Source organism: Poecilia latipinna, unplaced genomic scaffold (genome assembly GCF_001443285.1).
Source record: "Poecilia latipinna isolate Pla-1442-1.1 unplaced genomic scaffold, P_latipinna-1.0 Scaffold411, whole genome shotgun sequence".
Classification (NCBI taxonomy): Eukaryota; Metazoa; Chordata; class Actinopteri; order Cyprinodontiformes; family Poeciliidae; genus Poecilia; species Poecilia latipinna.
This window is the reverse complement of record NW_015113027.1, coordinates 369,347-383,898: the sequence shown is the minus strand read 5'-3', so window position 1 is coordinate 383,898 and position 14,552 is coordinate 369,347. Positions and strand designations below refer to the sequence as shown.

The 14,552-nt window shown below is 39.7% G+C and overlaps 1 long non-coding RNA gene across 1 annotated transcript; it reads right to left on the bottom strand.

Annotated features, from left to right (window-relative positions):
* Nucleotides 1–8,338: 8,338 nt before the first annotated feature.
* On the bottom strand, nt 8,339–9,104 carry LOC106950597 (uncharacterized). Its single transcript, XR_001425645.1, has 2 exons — nt 9,053–9,104; nt 8,339–8,894 (listed from the first exon to the last, which is right to left on the bottom strand). It is a non-coding gene; the product is annotated as an uncharacterized LOC106950597 (long non-coding RNA).
* Nucleotides 9,105–14,552: the final 5,448 nt, after the last annotated feature.

Below are 14,552 nucleotides of genomic sequence, written 5' to 3'. Positions count from 1 at the left end.
TCAGTTCACACCTACACAGCTAATTAGTGTCATCTAGTTCTCGATCCAGTCAAAGCAATCAGGAAGTCAGCTGCTCTGTTAATGTTTCAGCTGGTTCCTGAACTCCATGCATAACGTATTTAGATTTTTACACATTCAACCTTGATATCCGACAGGCGAGGTGGAAAATGAAAAAAAGAAACCGATGCAGTTGTAAAAACGGGTACACTGCCCAGCTTTACGTCTGTCAGCAAGCAAACTCTGATGATCTGAAACACTGAACATTTAAGAGTGACACAATTAAAGACAAAACCAGAAGAAATCTGGAGTGGGGGACAAAGACATTTTCTCAGCATCGGATGTTTTGTGGCAAATATTTAATATGTATAAATCGCATCTTAGTAAAACTGCAGGGTGGGCCTGCTATAATTTGACTACAGCAAAGACCTTATACAGTTGATTCAGCATTCACTGTGTGTGTGTGTGTGTGTGTTCCAGCTGGCAAAATCATAATTTCCCATCATTAACCTGCAGCTCTTGTGGTGTGGTTGCCGTGGCAACCCCTTCCTCTCAGGGAGAGGCGATGCAGCACATCCGCACCGGTTTATTAGATTTCTGATCACACAGCTCCTTCCACATGGCCATCTGGGAAAAACAAGTGAACGAAAAAACGTGTGCCCTCCGCTTTACCTTCTGCAAGTCTTTGCGTTGTGGCGCTGCGTCGGCTCTGCTGACGAGACAAGGAGCTTTGCATTGTGTTTTTTTTTTTTTTTGGCAGCGTTTGTTTTCAGTCACACTGGCATGGAATGTAAAGTACGAAGCGAGAAGATGAATGGTGGGATGAAAATACACCACACAGTGAAAAGTAGATAAAGACGCACTGAGACTCTCTCCTCTCTGCAGCAGCTGAGCTGATGAACGCCTCCTCCGCCTTTCAGCAGAAAGTCTCCGTCTGAGTTCACCCACAGTTTATTCGCAGCACATGCTCGACATGGAAGGAGTTTGACTCGCTGAGATTAAAGTAGAATCCAGGAGATGCTAATTAAATGTTCTTGATCAAATTGGCAGCTTGATGCAACTGGAACAAGATGACTGCGGGCAAACATGCAGCAGCACATTTGCAACCTTGTTGTACATCGCAATTACACCATTGTAACCAGCAACCACCTTCTGCCAGGCTGCCGACAACACTGTTGACGGAGTGCGCACGGCGCCACATTCCCCACAACAACCGCACACTAATCCGAGTCCGTGTTTGGCATGGTTCACGCTGTCTAATCTGCAGAACTGATGAAATGTAGACAGGCGTTAGACGCAGACAATCTGATGCACTCTGATACAAATGAAAGCTGTCTGAGAAGCTCAGCACTCGGCTGGCTCAGCACCTTTCAGCATTATCATAAATTTAGCATAATACGCTCCAGTAAATTTTATGGAGGGAGGTTTATATTTAATTGCTTACATCCAGTGTTTAGGAGAAGGCTTTGGTGTAGTGTTTTTTTTTTAATTAATTAATTTATTTTTTGCTGAAAGGCTAAGAATATTACTCCTCAGACTTAAGAGCGTATAACAATGTGAGATGATTGATGTGCATTTGCATTTTGACAATTTTCTTCTGATATTACAATAATCACACAGGTCAGGGATGAAGTTGTGAAGAGCTTTAAAGCAGTGGCAGCTTAGAAAACAACGTCACATCCTCTCAGTGTGGCTCACTGTTAAATATTTGTCCTCAACTGGAAATCTACAAAGACCCGATTGTCTTGATCCAACAGGATGTGTGCAGCATTTAATCTGAGAAGCAGCCAAGGGCCCCGTGGTCTCTCTGAAAGAGCGGTAGAGATAATTTACTTCTTATTTAATGGAAGTTTGGTATGATCGTTGAAAAAAACGGGAAAGTCCAACAGAAAGTCCATGTTAGAGCCATAAATAGGAATATTTAAGTTATTTGTAAGATGGTTTGTTTGTATTTTATAAAATTTAGTTAGGACAATTGATATTTGTTTAGGCATTTTTATTGTGCAATTTAGTTTTATTTTGAAAGGCTTACTTCCTGTCGGGCTGTATATTGCCTTAAACAAAAACCATTTACGGATTGCTTAGACACGCTTTGGATTACCTAGACACGGAGCAAGAACAGTTTTTGACCGTGTAGACTGTGCATTTTTGGGAAGGAAAGAAAAAGGACTGATTTATTGTCAATTTTGTATTTTTTACAGATAAAGAGTTTTTTGTTAAATTCACGGTTCGCACGCATCCTTCACTTCCAGTGTCTAGGGAATGACACAGATATTGGATCTGTTGCCATAACAGTCCAGCTTGAAGTTTGCTAGAAGTCAACTCAAAATGGTGAAAAACTAACCCTGAACACGCAGTTTGCGGCAGCATCATGCTGTGGGAATGCGTTTCTTTAGCAGCACAGGAAAGCTGGTTCAAGTTGATGAGATAATGGGTGGGTCTGAATACACTGTAATTCTGGAGGAAAACCTGCTTGAGGCTGCAAAAGACTGAAGACCAGTTAGAGCTACAGTAGAATGGGCTCTTAAAAAAAAAAAATTCTGGCCCCACATATCAATTCAAAAAAATGGCCCCGTCATTTCTGCTGGTCTGTGCGTGGAGCAGAGCGTGTCGTTTTGTGCTCAGGTACAGCTGGCAGGCTTGATTATCCTCAGCTGTAGCTCATCAGAGGAACTGCTGAAAAAACTGGAAAGAGTTTGCTCTCTGGGTTTTGCTCCAAAGCTGTTGAGAAAGGGCGTCTTCTCACTAGTTACTAACCTGTTGCTCTTGCTCCTTGTTTTCCAAACATCTTTTGGAGGTTTGCTCAAATCAAGCCCTCGCTGGCTTCTGAGAAAATGACTGAAGACAAAACTATGATGTTCTACTCTCTGAGCTACTGTTCCCCGCTTTGACTGCAATAACTTCAGTGAGATGTTTCTTGCCGCCATCTACCAGTCTCTTTCTGTAGATGCGTGCACTTTCATATTAACAGTAGCAGGGCACTGCTGTTGGCTCAGCTGTGAGTGATTCTTTTTATCATCTTACCCGATGCTCCAGAGGCAGAGCTTTGAGCAAATGGGAGGCACAATGCACAAGCAGGAAAAGGGTTGCTACGGGAGATTTTAGGCTTTCTTAATAAACTTAACATGAGTGAATGTAACAACGCTCTAAGTTTGATATATGACTACAATTATGATTCATAAACATAATTTAGTGGCAGGTCATAGATCAAAGGACATAACTGAGCGGGTCGGTGCTTCTGCAGTGCTGAGGCGAGCGTCTTACTGCTGATGCTTTACTCCACTTGTCTCCTTGGAGATGATGGTCACTGCAGTTCAATGCAAATGTTTTTATAGGCCGTTACTGGATGTAGCTGTTCAGTTCAGATGGCTTGCAGATTGGCAGTGCTTGAAGATAAGGAGTTTTTGGCTTTGAACAGTATAAAAACTAATTATCCATCAACCCAAAGAGTTACCACATCTGAGCTTCATTAAGATCTTAAATGGACACAGATGAGGTGACGTTCTAGTATATTTAAAGACAAACCTGCTTTCTTCTTGTAAAGCAGTTAAAATGAAGGATATTCATCAGTGATTGAAGAATGTGTTGCGCTTCCGCAGGTTCTTAAATTCTTTGTTTTTTTTTTTGTTCCCACCTGTCAGTCAATAAAATCCATCCGAGTCTTTCTCGTCTGGGTTGAAAACGTGCTCGGCTTTGTCCGACATTACGGGGAGAACTGAAAATATGACTTTAACCGTGTGATCACTGCAGGGGGGGGAAAAAAAAAGAAAAAGATATCTTTAGCTTCACATGTTCATTCTGGAAAAGGAAAATCACCCCCATCCTCCATCCTTCTGCCTCCCTGCTCGCTCCCCCCTCTCTCCTGCACCAGCTGAACAAAGACAACTGCTCTTTGTTGGCTTCATGCTCTGTGTGAGACTGAGGGCCAGCAGCTTTTCACTGATACAAGAAGCAAAGATAGGAGCATTCAGCAGAAAAGAAAAAATTTAATACTCCAAAACATTTTTGGCCTTGAGTCTCTATTTAGATCCCAGGTGCCTTTTTCAGATGTTTTCAAAAGAGATAAGAGTTAAGAGAGCTGAAGCAGCTGTATGAATGAAAGCGCTTCAACCAGCACCTTTTCTTGTTTAAACCACTTCATTTTTTTTTTACATATTCTGCCACTTTCAGTCCTTCAGCTTAAAAACATCACAGGTTTTCAAAGAAATGCTGCTTTTTTTCTAGTCAGAAAGCTGAGAACTTGTCAGAATCAAACTATAAAGCACTTCATCCTTACATCCTAACATTTTTTTTTACTATTGAACTTTTCAAACTGACTTTTTGTAAATCTTGTTTCTCCCTCTCTCTCTTTTAGTTGTTTTTCTTTCTTTCCCTCCATTTTTTGTTTTTCAAAAATAAGTAAACATTCATTCAAAGGAGAAATTGCTGCCTATGTAAGTGGGCAGGGGGGGGAATCACGGAGGGCAAACACATATTACAAAGGGGAAATGGATTTTGCTTAGGAGGAAAAATGAAGAGTGATGGAATTTTTTCCCCCTCTGTTGCCACACCCAGTTGGGAACCAGTTTGCTCCGGGCTGGTGGGCTGCTTTACCAGGCTGGTTACTCGAGGAGGGGGCTGTGCAATATGTTTTTGTCTACATTTGCAAGAAAAAAAAAAGCAGATTTCATCTTTTCTTGTTGGTTTATCCTAACAGTTACCCTATATATTATTGCCTTGTTTGTTTGGAAGAATAAAAGGGGGCTTTTATAATTAATCATTTCCATTACACATGGAAAATGCATTATTAATTGCAGATGTCAGATTGGGTTCTCTGCATAAACGTTGCACAGTACAACAGAGGCTCTCTGACAGAGGATAAATCCTGCAGAGTGTTTCAAGTCTTGTGGTGAACGGGATAATTTAGCCCCACTTCCAGGCCGGCTTAATGCTAATAGATGAAGAGTGAGAGAGCAAGAGGAGAGAGGGCGGCCATTAGCACTTATAAATCAAGATGATTTCGAAGGAGGACGAGGACGATGATGTCAAGAACGGGGAAACGTGTACATGAAAGCGCTTCGCCGAATGGCCAGTCTTCACATGTTCAGTTGTTCTGTTATAAGACACATTCAGATGTCCTCTGAGTCAACACTGATGTCGTTTTCAGGGATCAATCAGCAGGTGATCCCTTTAAAGTCCGCAACGCAGCATCGCATTTGGAGCTAATTGCAAACTCAGGATCCAGCAGACTAATTGGCACACATTTGGGATTTTCTTTAAAAAAAAAAAAAAGCTTCATTAGGTTAGATCAATACAGACATGTCTTCAAAGAGACACAGTCCAGTAGCATCTCAACCCTTCTGAGCCTCATTATGTATGAATAATTAACAGATTTTAAGTAAACAAACAGCGTGGCCCTGCTTCTGTCCTCGATGTATGGAGGAGACACATTGTTCTGTCTTTGTAAGAGAGTGGCTCTAATGTGCAAAAAGCAACCAAGCGCAGTCTAAGCTTACTGTCAAGTCTCCACTCATACAAAAAATTAGGACATCCATTAAATATTTAGTTTTTATCAAGGAATGTTCAAAGTGTATGTTATTGATTTGTTTTATTCACATCTGAAAAAGAAAGTGATTTAAAAATATACATATATATATATATATATATATATATATATATATATATATATATATATATATATATATATGTATACCTCCCTTTAACGATTCAAGATTACCAATAAACCAATAATCAACAAAGGTTAAAACTTTGGCTCATTTCACTTGTCAATAACAACTCAAATGTCAATTGATTTGAGCTTAAAAACTGAACAAAAGCCGTTCTGGATCCCTGTTATGTGTGTATATGTATTCAGATGTGCTCTTTTTTTTCTTCTTCTTCTTTTTTTTTTTACAGATGGTCTCTAATTCTAAACAAGCATCCGCCGATGCTCTGACGTATACTCTCTGATGAAAAGGATGAATCATTCTGGGTTTCCATAGCTGTACATCTGCAGTATTTCTGGGGTTTTCAGCTGCAATAAAATAATTTGCCTTTAAAGCTCACATAAGGAACCAGATTCTGCCTCCACCACCCGCTGGGTAATCGTAATCTGCTGTATCTGAAGCTGACACCAACACTGGCAGCAGTGCAGGGAGCTTTGGGGGTCAGTCGGTGTCACCAATCTTGTTCAGGTGCTGTTCGACATACAAGTACACGACCTTTTCACTGGCGACCCCGAGACTGAGGCTGAGTCAGCTTTCTGCCGAGATACAGACAGACGAAGCAAATTCGCTCGTATCGGTGTCGGCCTCCTGCCATCCTCCACCTCGTCTCCCCTCAGCTGCAATTTCCACATCCCACCCTCCCTGCCTCCCAATGCTGCTGTTCTTGTCACTCATCGCATCTAGGCAGACATGAATTTAAGATATTAATGAGCTCATCTGACAAGAACAGACACACACTGTGGGACAATGTGGGACAGTTGGAAACAAGCCATAATGTTCAATTTACAATCTTCTTATGAGCAACGTGAACGGCTGTGCGACCTAAATCCTCTGGACAGAAATTAAAATTGTTGTTTTGTTTTTTTTTTCCTATGCTCTCTCCTTTAGAGGAAGACAAAATGAGTGATGATAACCTATATTTTATTTGAAATCCTACTTACATCACAGGGAATGTCCCAACTGCCCGGCTGAAGCATTGTTGTTTTCACTTTAGCCACGGATCGAATGAATGAAGAAATCCACAAGCAAACAGCTATTTGAAACTTAATTAAACCCATAAAATATTACAATTTTATGTTTACTTTTAAAAATAAACTTTTTCTGTTTCCTACAATCAGTTTCAGACTCTAAAGACGTGATATTATTGACTCTGTGACAAAAAGAGCTCATTTGCATGCATGCTGCTCTTCAAAAGTGTGACTACATGCACACACACATGCACAGGCACACACATATATTCTTGTACTTATATGGGAAGTGAGGACTTTTGTATTGACTTTCATTCATTTTAGTAACTGCATTCATGCCTAACCCACACTTTTTCCCAAACAGTAACCATTACTAGTCTATTGCTAACTTAATTTACACCACAGCTCTAAATCTAACCAGTAGATCATAAAAAAATATAATATTATTATTGTGTAATTGAGCAATTTGCTTTTCCATCTGTCTCAAACCCACATTCACATTAACATTTATTAAAGTCTATAGAGCTGGTACCAAATATTCAATATTATTGCACTGTTAAATGACTTTTATTATACAACTGCAGGTTGAAAACTATTTCGGCCATGTTTTAAGATCCAACAACTACTCAGATTAGCGTTACAGTTATGTTAGGTGACGAAGGAGATAAATGAACAGAAACCTCCATTAGCTGATATGAGTAACTCCAAAATGAATACAATATGGAGGAGAAAATTATAGATACCGAGCCACGGAGAAAAATTCAAAGACAACAAATGGAGGATATCCACTCAATCACATCAAATGAGATGATCTGAGATATAATATGGCTTAGTCAGTCGAATTACAGTGTTATGAAGTATTATCACACACTCCACTGCCTTCCACCTCAGGATGTAACTGGGGACACATTTCTGCTATTCGACTCGGAGCCAAAAACTCTGCACTCATGCCAGACGACGTACTTGAGTCTGTCAACCAATGGAAATGAGGCAGTTTGTTCATGCATCCCTCTAGTTCCCTGGTGGAGAATATGGCTCCATTTGGTATTTAAATGGGTCAAACTGTGGTGATTTATTCATGTTCTGAGTCTTTAGTGCCACTCCTCTTGACAGGCAAGCTGCGGGCTCACCCGCCTCTGAATGGAAAAGCTTCTTGATTTTCAGCCTTTCATCACCCAAATGCAAATATTCTTACAAACAATTTAAAATGTATCACCAGCAATTCTTAGGGGTCTTTGAAAAATATTAATACATCAGGGTTTTTTTTTTTGTTTTGTTTTTACAGTGTCACATTATAACTGTGATAGAGTGCTTTATTGTTTAACTGTGATGAACCAACACCGTGTTTTGAGTTACTGAAAGCTGGAAGGAAAAAGATATGATGTTTTTAAATAGTTTTAAAACAAAAATCTGAACAGTGTGGCCTCATGAGTCAAAACTGTATTAAACCATATTTTGCTAAACTATAGTAGATCTGACTGAACATTTAGGGTTGTTGTTCTCTCTGGAAACAAGTTTTTTTCAGATACTAACAAGATTTCTTTTAGGACCGCCCTGTATTTAACTCCACTCATCCTTTCCATTAAGTTTCCCTCTGTCTGCTGAACAAAAGGATAATACTTCCATCACCATGTTACCATTAAATTGCTGTGTCACAGATGTATTTTTCCCCCACTCCACGTAGTGCATAAAACTATGTGTAGTTTATGTTTTTTTGCAAGCTGCACTTGAATGCACCCCTGCTGCACAGTCATAGAAAGCTCTGTGGGGAGCAAAAAATGATGAATCAGCACAGTACATAAGTGATTCTGAAGGATTAAACTGAATAGAAGACAAAAAGCTATTTTTTAGAGCGTAATCCTTCTCTGAGCATTTTCCCCAAGCAATTATTTTACTATCAATAGAGAACAACTGTCATTATCCCAAGACAGAGATTTGAATTATATACAGAATGGATTTGGTACAATGTAAAACACTGGACAGGAATACATTTTGGAAAAGAGAATAGCTGATTCTTGGAGAGGAAAGAGCACTTAGCAATGAGGAACAAAAGAATAGAAAACTGATGCTAACATTACCCTTGAACACCTTGCTGTGATGCTGCCAAAGCTCTGTTCTCCCTCCATCAGCAAGCTTTCCTGGCAGTGCAGTTGGATGTGACAGGTGTCCAAGCAGTCACAGTATCTTTAGGCAGATATTTCTGCTTTCATGGACTCCAGGTCACCTGTGGCAGTGAGAGACACAAGAGAGAGCTGCATTTCTCACTGTCCTCAACCGTGCAGCCGATAAACTGCACAGCACTGCAGGCCAACATTTGTTGGTAAATAATTCTCCAACATTTCACCTGGTAAAATAAAGGTCATGAAAACTTTCAATACTTACTTTCCCCGCCGTAGACAATCCTTAGAAAATCGAATCCCTGAAAGAGTAGGCCTGATTCAAACAGATAACGCAAAATCACCAGAACTACACAAAGTGTTCACAAAAGGCGAAAGAGCAAATTACAAATCACAAAAAGTGAGATTCGTTTTGACCCAGAAGAACACAAATCATTTTCTCAGTGATTAATTTATGAAAGCCTTGTCTGGTTTTTCTTGTTTCGCTTTGGTTTAATCCACATTCTGCATCAGTATGCAAAAAAAAAGAAAACCAGTAAGTCCTGCCAGAGGCATGTTTAAGGCCTGGGAAGTCCACAGTAATTACACTAATATGCCCCCTCTCAGCAGGATCATTTGTTTGGTTTCCAAAAGGGCCGACCAGATGGTCCCCTGAGCCCAGTGTTTCTCCATATTCATGAGCTAAAGTTTGACCCTGACACCCCTGAAGGGCTGACCTCTAACCTGGACTCTTTAGGGCATCAATAGGACACAGAAGGCAGCTGAAGGAGAAGCATTGCACCAGGCATAACAAAACCCCACCTCCAGCATGGATGAGTGCCAGGCCCCTCTGAGTGAAGACATTTGGAAACGTGTGAGCACCAGAGTGAGCCAAAGCCTGGCGAGCTTTTCTCAGGGACTGATGGGACGTTGTCTCTGGAAGTGGACATCTGTCCCAGCCACGTAAAGTCCCACACAGAGACGGTTTGATGGGTGGAGTTCACAGGGAAAATACGAATGACGTTGTGACATGTCATCATTGTTCAGGATAGTGTTTGTGAACTGGATGATGATGCTTTTGTAAGAAGGAGTCCATCTGGATCACCACATGACACAAACAAAAACAGTGTTTCAATCAAGCTAAACAGATTTACACTTAAGCTGCTGAAGCCAGAAGAACCAGATAGCCAGTTATGTTCACCAAAAGTAATTTCTCAATGCCAGAATAAGAGGTAAGAGTTTTCTTTTTCTTCAAATCCAGAAGTTACTTTATTATTTACTTCACTACTTTAAGCAATCTGGGAAAGCTTCCTAGGCACACCTGTGGAGGTATTTTATTGAGAAAAAGTGCTGCCTGCATCTGTGATATCAAGGAAAAAATTTTAAAAACCAGGCGAGATGTTAGGAGAGGGATTTGTGAACCTCCATCTTCTAATCAGCAGGTGTAAATGCCCGAACCTCTGAGCTTTATGACTCTTTGGTTCTTAAGCTGAGGCAGCGTCTTAGACAAAATACATTTATATATACATACATATAAAAAAAGAAAATCACCCATCAGATACTGTATCTTCTGAGGTAAATTGGGGAATTGTATGCAACACGCTGCTGTGAACTAGATATAATCCGCAGGAGACTAATATTAAATCCTTAAAATGTTCAGGTTAATCGCGTGCGCTAACTAATACATGTGCGAAAGAGATAAAATAAAAACAGTTGAGTCACCCCACCCTCAAACCTCAGCAAAAAAGACCAGAATACAACCATCGGCATATTCTGGGTGAAAAATATTATCAACTTAACTAAAAAGCACTTGTGTTGCACATAATGCTAGCTGAGAAATAACCAAAGTTAGCTTGAGGCAACAACGCGATAGACGCGAGAGTAGCTCAATATAACCACATAAAATATATTTTAGTCCACAAGCAAACATAAAACTTCAACAAAAATGTTTTTAAAAAGTACTTATCCGGTGAAAGTCGTTGCTGGCCCCGCTCTTTAGCCCGCGAACGTTAGCCTCCAGCCGGTAAATATCCCACAATGCAACTGTACATTTAAAATTTACAGTACAGCTGTGCTCCTTGATCCAGCGGTCCAATCACATCCCATAACTTTCCATACGCATTTAAGATCACAGTTAAGAGCAGCAATTTCAAAATCCAGCCACCTTACTGTATTTTCATAATATAGTTTTTACAGCCATTTGTTTTATAAGTGTTTTTATTCCCTTGCAATTTCTGATCTAATTTATATTCACTTGTGCTGCCAAAAGATGCCAGGGCTTGTATCTAAAAGGACTCACAACGAGTAAAGTAGATATTTTAATGGTGTGCGTTTCAAACTTCCTGCAGTACCCTCATGAGAAATTGTGTCCATGTGCCTCTTCACCACATCCATCTGATAAAAAATAGCTGAATAGCTTGTTATCTCTATTCTACAGTGAGTGTAACATGAAAACAATGATTGTGTTTTTGCTGCAGGCCAGAACAGAGTAAACAGTGGAGGCTCAGAATGAATTTAAGTGACTTTATGAAAGTGATGACAAATATGTTACTCTGTGACAGCATCATTTCTCCTTCAAATGTGACGATAGCAAAATAAGCCATGTGGAGTTTTTATTATTATTATTATGATGATATTTTCTGGCAGTGTTTACCCATAAGGAGCTGTGTGACTGGCAACAGAAGATCCTTGTGTACATCCATCTGACTAACTGGTTCTACTCTGGAGGCAGAAGAGCTCCATGTTTGTCTTTAAAATATATTTTATCAGTGTAAACTCATTTAGAGACCATTTACCAATTAAAACGGGTCATTTATGCCATTTAGAATACTATGTTCTAGTAAATTTTTTGGGCATACGTGAATCCAAAAGATGAACAGAAATGTGCGGCCTCAGGGAGATGGCACCTTCGACTGGCTAAAAGCCCTCTGGATGGGTTTGTGTAAGCCGATTATCCCCTACTCAGAGATAATCACGTAACATTTTATTTTGGATGACCACAAATTAACCGCTAATTATAGGCTTGTACAAAAGGCTTGTAGATTCAGGATATTTTCCACAATATGCACTCTGGGTTGTTTTTTTTTAGCGACAGCAGGGATTTGCGAGTGTCTTTTGCTCAAGCTGTGCCCCAGAGGTAATGTCATGCACATTGCTGACATATTATATTTATGAAACAGGTTAGGCGGTCTTGTATGGGTCATTTACACTGTGCTGCTCTGCTGCTTTGGAAATGTTTCACAAATTCCTCACCACAGCTGTCATACCTTGTCCTGATCTGACCCCGATAGCAGATTAAATACGTGGCTGAAATGGATGTCTGATATTGACGGCAGCTAATGCAGGCATGAATATTTCTTTGCAAAATTTAAATACAAACCAAATGAAAGGTCACTGAATTCATTCAGTCTTATCTCATGTGCATTGGTGGTGTGCTGGGGAGGCCTGCAGAGACAAATACCTGTGCATGGTTATTGAACAGCTTCATCAGTTGCAGGTAGAGCTGGCAGAAAAGGGGGACACGGTGCATCCAGAAAGTATTCATATGGCGCTTCACTCTTTTCACTTTTTTATGTTGCAACCTTATTCTAAATTGCATTAAATTAATCGTTTTCCTAAAGATTCTACACAGTTATGACAATGTGGAACATTTCTTTTGAGTGTTTTGAAAACGTATTAAAAATATAAAACCAAGAAGTCACATTTACTTAAGTATCGACAGCTCTTAGGTGGATCAGCAAAGTATTAATCAAAATCCTAATTCTTATGTAAATAGGATTTCTCGGTTATGTGTCCCCGGGACCCCCTTGACCCAGAACTCATTCATTACCTTTGTCTCTACAGTAAACCTTTTAAAATCTTATAGTTCTCCTGGGAGCTTTTGTGTGAGTTCAACATCTCAACAAAACCATGACTCCTTTAACCTGATTTTAAACCAGTGATTTAGCCTTCTTCATATTCTGTGGGGATGTGAATATGAATCTAAAAGTAGCTATTAAAACCTCTTTTGTCCTCCATCAAACACATTTTCTGTTGTTAAAAAAAAAATAACCTTGATCAGATGTACACCTTACATCAGCGTACATGAAACATCTTCTAAACAACTATTATCCATGCAGACATTTAAATTCTGACTAAATCTTTTCAGGAATTCTGTGGCTACACACTTGTAGCCACAGATTCTAGTTAAAATGCTGCCATTGAGTTTCAAGCTGTTCGTTCCCTGGAAGGGGAACCCTGGGCTTAATGAGGAGAACGAGGTCAGGAAGCGGCAAATGACCCCTCAGGTGTCGGTACAAGTGATGCTGCATTAGCCTGGAAATGAACCACTCAAAGCATCAGGCATTTCGTTTACATGTAGATTCCTGAGTGACGTTGAAAGCTCCAAGTAAAACGATCCAGAATAGCAACAATAGCGTTTGTCTTCATTCTTGCTTTAATGAAAGTAATAATAGAAAAACTCTGCTCCACTCACGAGGTGTCATTAGTGTAACTCATTAAGCTTTTACGGAATTTTAATCAGGATAACAAGGATAAAAAATGAAAGCCCTTGTTTTGCATGTAATCCCTCATTCAAAAAGCAGCTCTGCTGTTCAGCTTCCGGCATCTTTTTTTAAACGAAACTCCTCAGGTGCAGGTGCTTAATAAAATCTGTGGGACGTTACAGCAACTTTTCATAAACACATCTTTGTACCCCGTTCTGCTGCAACACAGAAGTCTCGAGCCTCGCTGCAAAAGCGGTCACACTTGAATAGACCGACGGACCATCCTGCCAATCACGAGTTCTCTCTCTGCGGATTATGAATTGGTTCCACTCCACGTTCCCACATCATCACTTGGAAGGGAGGAGAAACTGTCTTCATCAATTTTCATTTGCTTTTTTTCCTCATCTGCTGTCACATGTTCATTCATATTCATCACTGGCTGCACAAAGCAGATCAGCGAGCTTTGTGTCCATTCCTGCAGATCCTCATCCGAGATAATGAGCTGACTGTCACACTGTTTATACGCCGCGTTATGTTAGAGTGAGCTCTAAAGAGAAACCGAGCAGAATAAGAGGCAATTACCACATCCTGATACTGTACTGCTGGTAATGATCTCCAGATGACTGCGGTACACCGTTAGATACAGGACAGATTAGTCTCAGGATAGCTGATATGGTTTATTCTCAGTAAATCCAGAAACAAAAAAAAAACAAAAAAAATAAACTGAGATGAACTACAGAGCAAGTCCAAAGACGACAGTTTGATGAAACAGCCAGAAATTATAGATGATAGAATGAGATACGCAAGATCAGACAGCGGAGAAGGAGCCAGGCCGTTTCCAATTTTATAAACATGATATAAACTGCAAAATAAGATCAATGACTTGTATTACTCTACTATCCTACAGTGATGGTAGTGCTCTGGCTTTTTGTCCAGAGCCTGTTTGTACATAATTGGGTGATAGACAGTGGTGGAGGAAGTACTCAAAAAATGTATTTAAGTAAAAGTACAAATACAGACAAAAATGTACTCAAGTAAAAGTAAAACTACCACATTAACATTTGTACTTAAGTAAAAGTAAAACAGTACTGGCTTTCAAAAACACTTGAGTATTAAAAGTAAAAGTACTTGCTGAATGCAATACCTAATCGCTAATATCATTAAGTGAACTGATCATATTTAATTTTAATACATTAGAAATGTGCCTTTTTAATTAACAATGCCACAGATAAAGCATGTTTTTATTATGTTTACTCTGTAGACTATGTGATTCTATGCATCATAATTTCAGGGATGGAAACA